This window comes from Petaurus breviceps, unplaced genomic scaffold (genome assembly GCF_028583685.1).
Source record: "Petaurus breviceps papuanus isolate PSGF00001 unplaced genomic scaffold, PetGlider_PUasm1.0 138, whole genome shotgun sequence".
NCBI classification, from domain to species: domain Eukaryota; kingdom Metazoa; phylum Chordata; class Mammalia; order Diprotodontia; family Petauridae; genus Petaurus; species Petaurus breviceps.
In genome coordinates, this window is record NW_027185694.1 from 15,128,119 (window position 1) to 15,143,396 (window position 15,278).

General features: G+C 38.8%; 1 long non-coding RNA gene across 1 annotated transcript in view; it reads right to left on the minus strand.

Annotated features, from left to right (window-relative positions):
- Nucleotides 1-975: 975 nt before the first annotated feature.
- Nucleotides 976-15,278, minus strand: part of LOC138143542 (uncharacterized) — a 16,439-nt gene continuing 2,136 nt past the window's right edge. Inside the window, exons 2-3 of the long non-coding RNA XR_011163724.1 lie at nucleotides 3,464-3,602; nucleotides 976-1,157 (exon numbers count right to left, since the gene is read on the minus strand). This is a non-coding gene — a long non-coding RNA (uncharacterized lncRNA). The remainder of the gene's footprint in view (nucleotides 1,158-3,463; nucleotides 3,603-15,278) is intronic.

A 15,278-nucleotide genomic window follows, 5' to 3' on the forward strand; every position in this document is an offset into this window, starting at 1 on the left:
GTCTATAAATCTACCCCTGATATTCTGGAGATTATAGTTACAATAAGTGAGAAGCAATCAGTTCCCTCAACAAGTAATAGGACGGAGTCATGCACTATTCAACTCTGATTCTAAGTTTCTCACTGTATATCTTTAAAGCACATTATGTCTTCCATCTGGCTTGGAGACAGGTCACACCTTCCTGTTGCATCCCATTTTACCCCACCTGAAAGCAGGCAGATCGATCCCTAACATTAGGATTAAAAGGTTTACTTATAAAGTATACAAAGAGAAAGAAAAGAAAGAAAGAAGAGGAAGAAAAATGTAATTAATATTTGTGTATTGTTTGTTTCACAATGCAACATTAGCACATCCTAAATAACATGGAAATAAATGATGTGAGACTTAACCCTCTTTCAAAGCCCTGGCAACCTGAATCAAAATGTTCTTGGACCACTCTGGTCACCCTTCCTAACTCTGCTCCCACCCCCACCCTCTTTAGTCTTCCTGACACTACCTCAATAGCAACTGTCCCATCCGGACCTTCCTCATCAGATCATGTCACTGAGACAATGCAAGGGACAACCTTGCAAAGACGAATGATGCATTGGTTTATAAAATGTCATTGTCATATATACTTAGGTCTAAAGGGGGAGGTTGGGCACAAGCTTTGCAAAGATAGAATGCCTTTCTTTCATAACCCTCCGTGAAAACAAATCTTTTGCAAATGGTCTTAGTGATGCTTTGGTTTGAGGTTGGCAAATGGAACTTTAAATCAATACAGTAAACACGCACAGGCACACCTCAGAGATATTACGGGTTCCGGTCCAGACCACCACAATAAGGCAAATATCACAGTAAAGCAAGTCACACAGTTTTTGGTTTCCTCATGCGTACAAAAGTTATGTTTACACTATGCTGTAGTCCATTAAGTATACAATAGTGTTATGTCAAAAAAAACATACAGACTTTAATTAAAAATGATTTATTGCTTTAAAATATTCTAACCATCATCTTCAGCCAGTTATGTCCCTTTATAGGTGGAAGGTCTTGCCTCGATGTTGCTGGCTGCTGATTGATCAGAGTGATCAGTTGTGTTACATAGGTGTGGTTCGAGGTGTCCCAGAACAATTGTAATGGTAACATTAAGGATCACTGAGCACAGATAACCATAACAGCTGTAATAATAATGAAAAGTTTGAAATGTTGAAGTAATTACCAAAATGTGACACAGAGAAACAATGTCCAATATCCAACATACTGTTGGAAAAAGGTCATCAATAGATTTGCTTAACACAGAGTTGCTACAAACCTTCAATTTGTTAAAAAAAAAAAAAACAACCAAAAACAACCCTGAATAACTGTGAAGCAAAATAAAGTGAAGTACAATAAAACAAGGTATGCCTGTATCAAGTATCTGTTGGATACACAATAATTGGCTGGGAAGATTCAAAGATATAAAAGGTCTTGCCCTCCTGAGGCTTACAATCGAATTGCAGGACAACTATAAAGCAAAACAATATTGGATATATGAGCCAAAGAAGTATTTTCATAGTCCTTAGGTCATTACTGACTAGATAATCAAAAAGTTACACTGAAACTGGGCTTCAAAGGATGGGTAGAAATTAAAAGGCAAAGAGAAGCGTAAGAACTCAGAGAATAGAATGAGAAGAGGCATAAAATCTGAGTACAGGACATATTTCCAGGGATGACAGGTTTTTTAGTTTGGCTGAAACATAGAGAGCATTGGGAGATGGGGCTGGAAAGTTGTGCCAAATTTGTGGAGAGTCCTGAATGCCAAACAAAGGCATAGTTTCATTGAAAAAGAAGGCACTTAAATTATTGGGAAGGAATCTGGGGGAAAATTTTGCTATTGGTTTTGTTAACATTCACATGATCCTTGCTGCCTGTGAAACGTCTAATTCCAGAAGAGGAAAACGAACAGTTTGCCCTCTGTACCCAACACCAAATGACCTCAGAGTACTCCCAAATGACTCAGAGTTACAATAAACAAATCAGTTTCCCAGAATGAGGGGCTTCATTTCCCCTAACCAGGGTCACAGGCAGATGTATGTAAGTGTGGGGCTGAAGAACAAAGTATTTGATCTACAAAATGAGCCCAGTTACCCTAAAGTGAGGTAACAGTACAGTGAGAGTAAATTATCTGACGAAAGTCTCCACATGGGACTCTGAACCACAATTTGCTAATCAAGGGCTAAATCCTGGTACTTTCCCCCACAGTCTTTTCTGTCTCTTAATTACTCACTTACTAACTGTGTGATCTTGGGTAAGTCATTTAACCTCTGTTTACCTTAATCCACTGGAGAAAGAAATGGCAAACCACTCTGGTATCTTTGCCAAGTAAACCCCAAGATCTGTAATGGAATACTATGATCCACAGGGTCACAAAGAGTTGGATGTGACTGAACAACAAATGTTTTTTGTTATGTCACTAAATTCTGTTTTTAAGAGCAGCTAGGTTGCACAGTGGATAGAATGCTGGGCTTGGAGTCAGGAGGACCCTAGTTCAAATCCAACCTCAGACACTTACTAGCTGTATAACCCTGGGTAAATCACTTAACTCTGTTTGCCTTAGTTTCCTCATCTGTAAAATGAGCTGGAGAAGGAAATGGTAAACCACTGCAGTATCTTTGCCAAGAAAACCCCAAATTGGGTCACAAAGAGTTGGTTATGACTGAAACAACTGGACAACAACAAAAAAATTCATTCCAATTCTAAATCTAAATTAGGATCTTTATTATCATTGCACCATTCCTCTTCCCAAAATGCTGCTTCACCTAATCAAAAGAGCACAAAATCCCATTCTTTACTCAAGTTTGGAAACATATCTTTCAGTGAACTCTTTGTAATTAGAAATCACCTAAGTTCAAGGTCTTCATTTAACATACAAGGAAACTCAGGCTAAAAGGAGCAAAATGGCCTTCCCTCTGTCACCCAGCTAGTAAGTCACAACCTACATCTTCTGACTCCAATTTCATACATGATACTACATGATGCTTACATCATACTGCCCCTCACATCAGTTTTTTTTGAAGATCCCATCCTATTTGCGCCATGGTCCTTGCTAGTTGTTTTTCTGTTTGAGCTGTGAAAAGCATCTCTTCTGCCTAGGAATTACTGACATAATCTTTGCTTCTTGCCCTAAAACCACTGATGGGCACAGAGGCCAATGAACAACTCTCTGGCAGGCTGCTGAATCCTTCACAGCTAAGCTGTAGGAGTTCCAAAGACATCTCCAGGAAGAGCATGATAGAAGGCAAAGTTAGTCCTTTAGGAGCCCTAACATTCAGTTGTTCTGTTGTTGTTACTTGTAAAGCTCTTTTTTCATTTAAGTACTTACCATGATCCAGGCAGTTTTAAGTGTTGGGATATAGATACAAACAATGAAACAATCTCTATTCTCAAGGAACTTAGATTCCACCAACGGGGACAACATGTACAGATATACAAAGAATAAACATACAATAAATACGAGGTAGTTGGGTAGGGAAGGCCTTGGTGGTTGGAGGGTAAGGCAAAGCTTCGAGTGGAAGACGATGCTTGAACTATAACTTGATTAAAAAGAGGGATTCCGTGAGGTGGAGGTGAGGAGGTGGTACATCCTAGACAATGTGTGGGACAAGAACATAGAGACAGAATAAGGAACGTGGAGTGTGAAGAAGGGGCTAGTGTGGTTGGATTGCAGTGTGGGAGAGGGAGTAATGTATAATGAAGCTAGAAAGATGGGTTGGGCATTGTGCAATGATTAGTATGATAGACTTATCTCTTCTCAGAAATACAATGATCCAAGACCATTCCAAAAGACTTGTGATGGAAATTGCTATCCACATCCAGAAAAAGAACTATGGAGTCTAAATGCAGATCAAAGCTACTATTTTTACTTTTTTGTTGGTTTTTTTCTTTCTCATGGTTTTCCCCTTTAGTTCTGATTCTTCTTTCACAATATGACTAATGTGGAAATATGCTTAACATGATTGTACATGTATAACCTATATCAGATTGCTTCCTGTCTTGGGGAAGAGGGAGGGGAGGAAAGGAGAAAAAGTTGGAATTCAAAATTTTACAAAAATGAATGTTGAAAACTATCTTTACATGTAACTGGAGAAAATAATATTAAGGGGAAAAAAAGAAAGTTGGGTTAAGGTCAGGTTGTGAAGGGCTTTACAGTCAAACAGAGGAGCTTGTTTCTTATCTTATATATATTAAAGAGTTATTGAATTGAGAAGTGAAATGATTAGATCTGGACTCAAAGAAAATCTTTTGGCAGCTGTGTAGAGGATGATTTGGACTGGAGAGGCACTAGGGTTAGGCAAACCAATTAGGAGACTATTACAATAATCTAGGTGAGAGGTGATAAGGGGACTGAACTAAAATGGTGACTGTATAAATGGAAGAGAAGTTGTGAGAGGCAAAAGCTATCATGAAGGTAGAAATGGCATGTTTTGGCAACTGATATGGAGGGATAAAAAGTGAGGGGTTGAGCAGAACATCAAGGTTACAAATTGGAGAAACTGATGAGTGGGGGTGCCTCTGACAAACATAGGTTTTGAAGAGCAGTAGGTTTTGGGGGGAATATCAATACATTATTTTGGACACATAGAATTTGAGATATCATTGAGATATCCTTTAACAATAATAATACCAAAGCAAATTTTGATCTGGGAAGTCATAGAGTTGGTGAGTAAAGCCATAAGTGGATTGATTGGGTCACTCTTTCCAGAAACAGTGATGGTATTGATTTATTTATAGTTCCTAGAAATTGGGCAGGGGATGGGAAAGGGGAGGATGGCAAGAAGATGGCCAGGGTGGACAATTGCCTGGAACATGAAGAATGGTCTCGTCTAGAGACAGGCTAGATCCAGTGAGTTGTGAGTCTGTGCTCACTTACTGACCAATCAGTACAGTTTGGTCCCAGGTTCAATGGCTTAATCCCCTCCCACCAGGGAATAGTCTCTGAAGACCTGGTAGCAGCTGGGCAAATGGCAAGAAGATGAATGGGGGAAGACGGCCAGATAGGATGTGAAGTATGTTGTAGACACGACACATGACTATGTAATCATGTGGCAGGCGTGTGGCAGAACCTATAAATGCTATAGCAATTCAGAATAGGGACTGAATGTTGCATGCTACAATTAACCAGAAAAGATTTCATAGAGGAGATAGGCTTAAGAGGCTTGTCCCTGAACATAGTGGATGTTTAATAAATATTTGTTTAGTATAATGAACATGATGGCTATCTGCCAAGCACTGAGCTACTCTTTTGAATGACAAAGAATAATAAAAATTACTATGATGTAATGAAAGGAGCATTGGATCTGTTCTAATCTCAACACACCCAACACAGCTACATGCTAAGTCATTGACCCTTAGTTTCTTCATCTGTTGTGAGGGTCCCAAAAAGCAAAAGATTTAAAAGTGCTTTTGTAATGTGTCATACAAGTATAAGGGATGGCACTATGATTATTATGAGTATTATTATGAATAAGTCAGTACCATCTATTTATTTGAAATATTCCACTATGTGTATGAAATAATACTAATTTTATGTAATAGTAAATAGCATTGGGTGAGAGGGGTCCAAAACTGTGATTTTAGTGGAAAAGGGATCACTCTCTACCAATGCAAATAAGCAACTTTTCAGCAATTTATCTCAAAGATTCGCTTGGGGGCACTGAGAAATTAAATTACTAGAGTCACACGACCAGTTAGTTATGTGTCAGAAGCAGGCATTGATCGCAGGTCTTCCTGATTCCTAGAGGCCAGATCTCTATCTTACTACATCAGGTAGCCACTCAATAAGAACCCTACTGGTTTCAAGTGATAAATCAACAGAATTTTAGAAATCATATTTTAGAATTTAGAAATCATATAACAATAAATAAGATTCAGTATTTTATTAAGCATACCATCTATTTTCCATAATAATATCCTTTCTTTCTGATTTTTTCCACATACCTAGACTGGCTTTTTTTTTTTCTCCAAATATGTGGGTTTTTAATTGCACACAAATGCAATCCCTTTCAATCAAGAATGAAAAAACAAAAAATCTATTTGTGCCCAACAGGTAGTCCTGTTTCTCCCAGTAGCTGTGTGACCTTGGTCAAATTATTGTACTGTATTGTATTATATTGTGTTGCATTAAATTGTATTGCATTGCATTGCATTGTATTGTTGTATTGTATTGTATTGTATTGTATTGTATTGAATTGAATTGAATTAAATTGTATTGTGGTACCAGGGTATTCTTTGCAGCACTGCTGACTGAAGCCTAGGAATGAATTACAGAATTTTTGTAGAAATACTTTCACAGAATGTCAAAACCCAAAATGATTTTACAGGACTTCTAGTTCCACTCTCTCATTTTTTTTTTTTGCATTTTGGAGGGGGGAAGGCAGGACAATTGGGGTGAAGTGACTTGCTCAAGGACACACGGCTAGTAAGTGTTAAGTGTCTGAGGTCGAATTTGAACTCAGGTCCTCCTGACTCCAGGGCTGGTGCTCTATTCACTTCACCACTTAGCTGCTCTTCCACCCTGTCATTTTACAGATGGTAAAACTAATGCACAGAAAAGTTAAGTGACTTGTTCAATGCCACATAGGTGGTAAGTGGCCAGATCCTATTTGAACTCTGGTCCTTTGAATCCAGAGTTGGTACTCTATCCATTTTATCATGTTAAATCTCTCATTTTGAACAGCACCAGTAATCAAATATAAAAATTAAATTTATGTCAATTTCATATATTCTTTACATATTTCTATAGATATAGGCAGCCTAACCATAACTAAAACTAAGAATTCTTGTGCCTGGGGAAAATTCAGGTGAGGGGAAAGGATGAAAGGAGTATGATAGTAGGACATCAAACAGCATGATAATAGACAGTCACTCTACGAGAAAGAGAAAGGCCCACTACCCAGAAAACCCATACTGGGTCAACATGCGGATAGAGGGAAGAAAAACCCAAGAAGAGCTTATGGATGGTCATTTCACATGGTCATTTCAAGCTGCAGAGAACTGTGTAGTGAGGTATAGGAATGGTGGTCACTGTGGCAAAAAAGCATGACCCATCTTGGGAGAAAGTACATCCTACAGATGTAAGCACCCTGGGACAAAGCCCCAGTCACTCCACACTAGTTACAGCTTTGTTCCAATGTTCACATAACTTAGATATGACCTTCAGGAAACTTAGTGGAAGACACTGATTTAAACTAAGTTGATTCCTTATAAACATATGCATATTAAAGTAAAACTTCTGACTTATGAAAAACAAATGGCACCAGTAGCTGGGTTCTGTTTACTTTTGGGGGTATTGCTAGACTGTTTAATCTATTGACTTAGTATCAAAATTTTGTAAAAATTTCCAAAGTCTTGGGGAACATATTTTTCCATGTTGAAGCCTGATATACCCTCAAATCTGCTTCCTCCAGATGTCCCATCCTACCATCAGCAATTTGCAATATCACATAATAATAAGCTGCATTTATATAAGGCTTTGTGGTTACAAAGTGCTTTATGTATATTACTTTATTTGATCTGCTCAAAAGTCTTGAAGGGTAGGTAGTGCTAGTATTATTATTCTTACTTTTGAGATACAGAATCTGAGTCCCAGAGAAGTTAAATGACATGCTCAGAACCACAAAGTCTTGGCAGAGCCGAGTCTCAATCACAGATTTCTAACCATAAACCCAAGACTCTTGCCACTTCACCACTGCCTTTAACTCTTTTATTTGGAAATAGAACAAAAGCAAACAACAACAACAAAAAATGTTTTCTTTCCTCTTAAATCCCAGATTGAGAAATTTATCCCCAGGAGAAAATGGAATCCCAGGAAGGTGGGACAGAGAGAGAGAGACAGAGCTGGATTGGACCACATTCCTTGACAGAATGCCAGGAAGGAAAGAGCACCAGCCTTTAAGAAGGCTAGTGTGTGAGGAGAGAAAACAGGCAGTAGTGGGGGTGGGAGAATGAGTGACTAGGTGAGAAGAAGACTGACATTTGTGTAATGCAATATACACTGTCTCACAGCCTTACAAGACAGGCATTATCAGGGCAGTTGGTGGCGTACTGAATAGAGCATGGGCCTTAGAGTCAGAAGAACCTGAGTTCAAATCTAACCTGAGACATTTGACACATTTACTAGGTGTGTGACCTTGGGCAAATCAACCCCAATTACCTTGCCTTCCCCCCTCCAAAAATTAAAAAAAAAAAAGGCATTATCATTCTCATTCTACAGACAAGCAAAACGAGGATTGGAGAGTTTAAAAGGCTTGTCCATGATCACATAACTAGTATATATGAGCATTAGGATGCAAACCCAGGTCTTTTCATTCCAGATTAAATCTTTCCATTCTCTCATGTCTCTTCCTCTGGCATCTGACCAATAACCATCAACCCATTTCATCCCTCCCTCTCATTCACTCTCTCCTTAATGAGTGACCCCTACAAACAGGCTAACATCTGCCCCATTCTTAGCTAGAGAAAGTTTGGAGTTGGGGGCTCCAATTTGAGATCAGACTCTTCTACTTATTATCTATATTGGGCAGATCATTTTGCAGTAGAATTTAAGCTCCTGGAGAACAAGGACCAGTTTTCATTGTATCTCCAGTTCCTGACACATACATAGTAAGACCACTTTACCAAAGCAACAAATGTATTGCTGACTGGTATGCAGAGTAAAGGAAGAAATCTGGGACTAGTGATTGGAGTGGAGAAAAATGACTTTGCCTCATTTACTTACCTTTTGTTCTGGCTCAAATCAATTTACATATTAAACCTGAGAAAATTTGAGGATTGTCTAATTCCAAATGAGATAATTTCTGTCATTGAGGAGTTTTGTCTTATGGATTTAAGAGTAGAGGCTGCTAGGTGGTACAGTGAATAAAACACTGGGCCTGGAGTGAGGAAGACCTGAATCCAAATGCAACCTCAGACACTTTTACTAACTGTGGGACCTTGGGCAAGTCATTTAATCTGTTTGCCTCAGTTTCCTCATCTATAAAATGACTTGGAGAAGGAAATGACAAACCACTCCAATATCTTTGCTAAGAAAACCCCAGATGGGGTCAAGAAGAGTTTGATAGGACTGAACAACAAACAACAAGAAGTTTTAGGATTAAAACATAAAATATTTTCTATTTTATGCCCCTGTGGCAATCTGCCTGGTTTTGTTAGCTATCTTGGTGGTGACTATAGATAGAGCTGTCTTTCTGCCTTTATCCAGGAGAGGTTCTAGTCACTATATCTTAGTAGACTGGAGATGAGATTGCTAGTAGATGATTCTGAGAGCTAAAGCCCAGAAGCTGATAGAATACTCTGCCTGGCAGAGACTACCATCATCATTTGGGACTAGCAGAGAAATGTTCAGCAGAGACTACAATCCACAGAAAATACCAAACGACTAAGTGAGACTGCCCTGCAATCACCAGGACACTGTTGGGGACCAACACAGTCACATGCACAATTGAAAAGCTACACCCATCAGGAAGCAGATCCAGGGAGAGCAGTTCAGTGACATCACCAGGAAATGCCCATAGTCCTATAGCATTAGAAGGATGAATTACACCTCCACAAATATGCCCCATCATACTTGTTGCTTCTGTGTGTGTGTGTGCTCTTCAGTGCATGATTCATATATATATATATATATATATATATATATATATATATATACATATATCCACTCGTGTGTAGTTATGGGACAGTGTGCCCATTTTATACAGGAAATGATTTCTTGAGATTTTCATGAACACTCTTTGGTTTAAACCAGGCCTGCACAATATTCGGCCTGCCACAGGCTGCTTATGGTCTGAGCACCACTTGTGCTTGTGGCCCTCCAAAGGATTTCAAGAGGCCAGAGGAAAATGTAGAGAACGTAACTATGACTCAGGTCATCCTCAGGCCCCAAGCCTGCTCCCAGACAGAGCTAATAGGGCTCACTGGCCCTTTAAGAAGAGGTGATTAAGAGGCCTAATACCCTTGGGTAGGCCTGAACAACATACTGCGTGTGGGCTATATGTTGTGCAGGTCTGGTTTAAGTTAATTATGTTCTCTGGAGAAAAAGTTATCACATTAGTGGGAGCTTGTGAGTTATGGTTTTGAGTGGTGAACATGAACCTGGGGAAACTAATCTAGGGGCTCCCTAACATAAAATGAAGTATTCTTCATGTACTATAGGCACTAAATAAATGCGTATTGATTTCACTTCAGTTCAAGTTACTTCAGCTCCCTAGACAGTCTTTTCCTGAGAGGGTAGAGCTGAATGATCCCTAAGGTTCCTCCTACTTCTAAATCTGTTATCATGACTCACATCAAACTGTCAGCCTATGTATCTCCTCCATTTTCCTACCAAATTCCCAGAAGGAGTCATACATACTTGCCTCTGTACTACCCATTGATTCACTTCTTAGTTTGGCTGTTTACCCCACTGATGAAATGAAACTGTTCTCTATAAGCTCATCACTGGATCTTAGTTGCTGAATCTTAGCTGGCTTTTCTCACTCTTCACATTCCTTGACCTTTCTTCAACTATTGACAGCTGGCTGCCCTGCCTTCCTTGCATGTCCTCCCTTCCCTTGGACTCTGGGAAAGTGTTTGAGCTTAGTTCTCTTTTTGACTGTCTGACCACTCCTCAATCTCCATTACTAGATGATCTTCCATCTCCCATGATCTCAGGTAATGTATGGCCAAGGGATTGACACTAGGTAGTCTTCTCTTCCTTCTCCACACTCTTTCCCTTGGTACATGTAATCCATTCAGTTATGCTGTCTTCAGATTTGGTGACTCCCAAATCTATGTATTCAGCCCTAATCTTTCCCCTGAATTCTGGACTCAAGCCTCCAACTCTCTATTGAATATCTCCACATGGAGGTCCCATCAAACTCAACACACACAAAACAGAAATGATCTTCTTAAATCCAACCCTCTCTATCTAGATTTCCCTGTTTCCATTGAGAGCCTACCTTTCAGTCGTCAGTTCCATGGCTATGAGTCTCCCTTGACTCTTCCCTTTCTCTCATTGCTCTCACTCCATCCAAGCAATTGACTATTGACTCTATATCTATACCATTCCTTCTAGCCCATCACTTTCTCTCCACTGCCTTGACTATTGCTTTAATTTGGGCCCTTATTACTTCTTTCCTGGATCCTTTATTAACTTACTCATTGCTTTCTTAACCCTCAGTCACTCCACTCTTCAATCTGTCCACTACACAGCTGCTAAAGCATTTTTTTACTAGGGACAAATATGGTCATACCATTCCCCTGCTCAAAAACCTTCAGTGGCCTCTAGGACAAAGTATAAACTTTTTTGCCTGGCATTAAAAGCCCCCCTCTCCCCCCATCAGTCTCCAACCTGCTTTTCCAGCCTAATTTCACAATAATCCTCTCCACATATCCTGCATTCCAGTCCCAAAGGACTCCTGGCTATTCTCTGAATTCCCTATTCCATTTCCACCCCCTGTACATTTGAAAACCTCTATGTGTTCCATTCTTGGAATGGATCCCCTCTTCCTTTCCACCCTTCAGATAGCCTACCTTTCTTTAAGGCTAAGATTAAGTACTTCCTCTTGAGCAAACCTTCTCTCCCCCGCCCCCCAAGTTGATTGTACTCTCCCCTTTTCACATTTTCCTAGAGTCATTTGTGGTACAGCCGAAAAAGCATTCATCAGAGGACCTGGGTTCAAATCCTGCCTCTCAGTAGTTATTACTTTGTATTATACTTATATATATTATTATTATTATTATATATATTATAATACTTTGTATTATACTTATCTGCATACATTTCAAACTGGGCAGCTAGGTGGCACAGCAGATAGCATGCAAGGCCTGGAGTCAGAAAGGTTCAGTTTTGTGAGTTCAAATCTGACCTCAGACACTTACTAGCTATGTGACTTTGGATGAGTCACTTAACTCTGTTTGCCTCAGCTTCCTCATCTGGAAAAAGAACTAGAGGAAGAACTAGTGGCAAACCACTCCAGTACCATTGACAAGAAAACCCCAAATGTGGTCACAAAGAGTTAGACATAACATGAAAAAATGATTCAATAATAATAACAACAACATACATTTTAAATATACCAGTCAAATGTAAATTCTCTGAGTTCAGGGATAATTTCTTTTTTTGTTCTTTACAGCCCCAGTACCTCACATACTGAAAGTGTTTAATAAGTGTTTATTGAGGGTTTTTTTTTTTTACTACATCACAGCTACCTGAAGAAACGCTATGAATTAAGCTTTCAAAGTTACATGTTGATTTTATTATATACATAAAAGGAAAAGCAAGCTCTATGCAATAGATATTTGCAGTTTCATGCACCATCTTCTTTTCCTTTCTATTTTGCACATGAAAATGCTCATTTTATTTAGTATTTGTTAAATTCACAATGAAATAATTATTTTTAAAAAGTTATGTCTCATAGATGCTGATGTTAGTTATAACACTGGGCTAGGGGTCATAGAATCATAGCATCAAAGGTGGGAAGGACCCTAGAGACCATCCAGTCCAATCAATCAATGAGAAAGAATTTATTAAGCATTTGCTATTACACCAACTCCCCTAATTTTTCAGTTAAGGAAACTGAGGCCCACAGAGGTCAAATGTCTTGCCCAAAGTCATACAGATGGAAGAGTCAGGATTCAGTTCCAGGTCTGCTGACTTCCAAAACAAGAACTCTTTTGATGGCATCATGTCACCCAGCAAAAGAAGGACAAGGGCTATACTGGTGTCCTTGTGATATCAAGAGAATTTGACAAAGGTCTGAAGCTCACTGGGCAGAAGCCCATGGTGATTTGATAAGAAAGAGTCACAGTCACACAGGACATGCAGACCTGGATAGTTTGTGATCTGGACCTTTGGAAATAATACTCATATTGACAAGATGGCAGAGTACCTGAAGTGCCTTGTAGCATACATTTCTTGCATCATATGTATATTTTCAGGTTTAAAAAATCCTGCAGCTTGCTCCCTAGAAGTGACTACTGGGGCAATGATTTGGGATCTTCTGGGACAAATTTAATGGCAGGAAAAAGCAATGGAAGGTAGTTTCACATGTTATTCTCAGACACATATGCAAGAGATTACTGACACTGGGGCTTAAAGAACCCTGAAGATGACACCACGTTCCACCAAGACTTCGCTGCTATGTCCAGCAAAGCTGATGTTGCTGTCTGGGATCTCTCTACCACCACTTTCTTTACTAGGGTTGCAACAAAGTTCTTCTACCCTCCATGAGAGACAAGTGATGTTCTTTGATGAACTTCGCAAATCCTTTGGTTATAGGAGTGAATGAAGTCAAAGACTGGGTTTGCCAACAAGGACCTTTTATAGAGTGGTCTTATTCAAAAAGGTTATAATGTCAGTAGAAATAAGGTTGAACTACACACACACACACACACACACGTATGTTGGAAAGAAAATGGTTGCACTGAAATAGGTAAGTTCAATGACTATATATCTCTGTGCTGGTTTTGCTTTTTATTTATTATCTGTTCTATAATATATGTTCTGGATTAATTTTTGTTTCTGGTTCACTCACTTCACTCCACATCAGTTCTGACAAGTCCATGTCAAGCTTTCTCCAAGTTTGTTTTTCCTCTACTGCATCTCAGCTTATTTTATGAGCTATTATTAATCATAACATTTCACCATCCTCCTCTATAAGATTTTGCTAATAAGTTTATATTCTAAACTTACTTTGACATTTCTTTCAACTTGACAGAGATACTAAGTGTTTATTGGCTGAAGCTGCTTTTAGGCAGTGTAGTTCTCCTTTTTTGTGGTGACAGATTTACACTGGGCAGTTTCCTTGGGAGATTGTAGTTATTTCTGTTCCTTTATCCATTTCCAGTTTTTCATCATCAATAACTTTTAAATAGTGTCATATTTAAATAAATGCCATACTCTCTTATCACATATATTTTTCTAATTTTATGTTGATTTTGATTATTCATATGGAAATGGCTTCCATATCACTAACACTTTTCTATTAATGACATTTAATAGTTAATTTTTCTTTGTTGTTTGATGTTATTCAACAAGCATCATGTCCATTGCCTCCCAACTTTCTTCTAAATGAAAGAATTCAAGATATGTAGGTATTAGATTTTTGTGTGGTCAACAAACCTTTTGATTTATCTGTTCCTTGGTCCTTAGTAATATTTTCCAACATAATTTTTTGCCGTCTATTTCAGGACAGGAATTGAGGAGGCTTAAGTTAACCTCCCCCATGTTCCCACAACAGCAGTGAGGTCTGTTTAAGTGAAGTCTACTCCTAGATTTGGGAAATTTTGAAGTATCTATCTCCAGGCATTTTTGATCTTTGATTCAATTATGGGTCCTTTGTGTAAACATTGCTTTCTGTTTACACAAAATGGCCAGGATGGCCAGGGCAAAGGCATAGAGATGGAATGTAAGGCACTTTGAAAACTTCAAAGAGCTATATAAATATGACTAGATTAAACTTGTACTACATTCTAGGAGAAACTATGAGGTTGTACTTTTGGAGGATCAGCATGTTTTCTTAGGATTCATTCCTTTCTCTTAAAGGTCAAGTACATGATGGGGATAGGAGGGAGACAAGGAATCTTAATTAATTAAAAGATGATTAGAATCACAGAAAGTTATTTTTTAGAAAAGGAAAAGAAAAAAGAAAGTTAAAGCTGGAAGGGACACATAAAATTATTTTAATCAGCCCCTCTTGTTTTACCAATGATGAAGTTTTCAGGGAAGAGAAGTGTGACTTGACCAAAGTCAGAACTAATCAATGGAAGAGTCAGGATTAATTAGTTGGATTCTAGTTAATCAATGTTTCACTTCTGAAAGGTCAGGTCACAGTAACTACCCCAAGGCTCACAGCCTGTAGCATCATGTGCTTATTATTCATTTTTTTGAGGCCTTGTTATATGCTAACATTATACATTTTGCAGTCAATTTCATTTTTTCACATTATTTGGGGTTATTCAATGGATTATGCAGAGAAGTTTTAAGATAAGGCCTATGCCCTAAAGAGCTCATAGTTGTGATAGTAATGGCAATTAAAGATTCCCCTGTATTGGCTTGGTTTTCAAACTGATTGTGTTAAAACCCAGAGTTTGTTAATCCCACCTGTGGGATGGGCTTGTTGATGTGAAAAGAAAGTCCTGAACTGGGAGGAGCTGGTGATGTAGATTTGGAGAGACACTAGAGAGAGGCGGAAGATCTTTTTGGAAGCAGCACCTCGTGGAGAGAGAGAGAGACTAAGAGAATTGCTGGTGGCCGCTTTGAATTGCCCTGGACTTTTGAG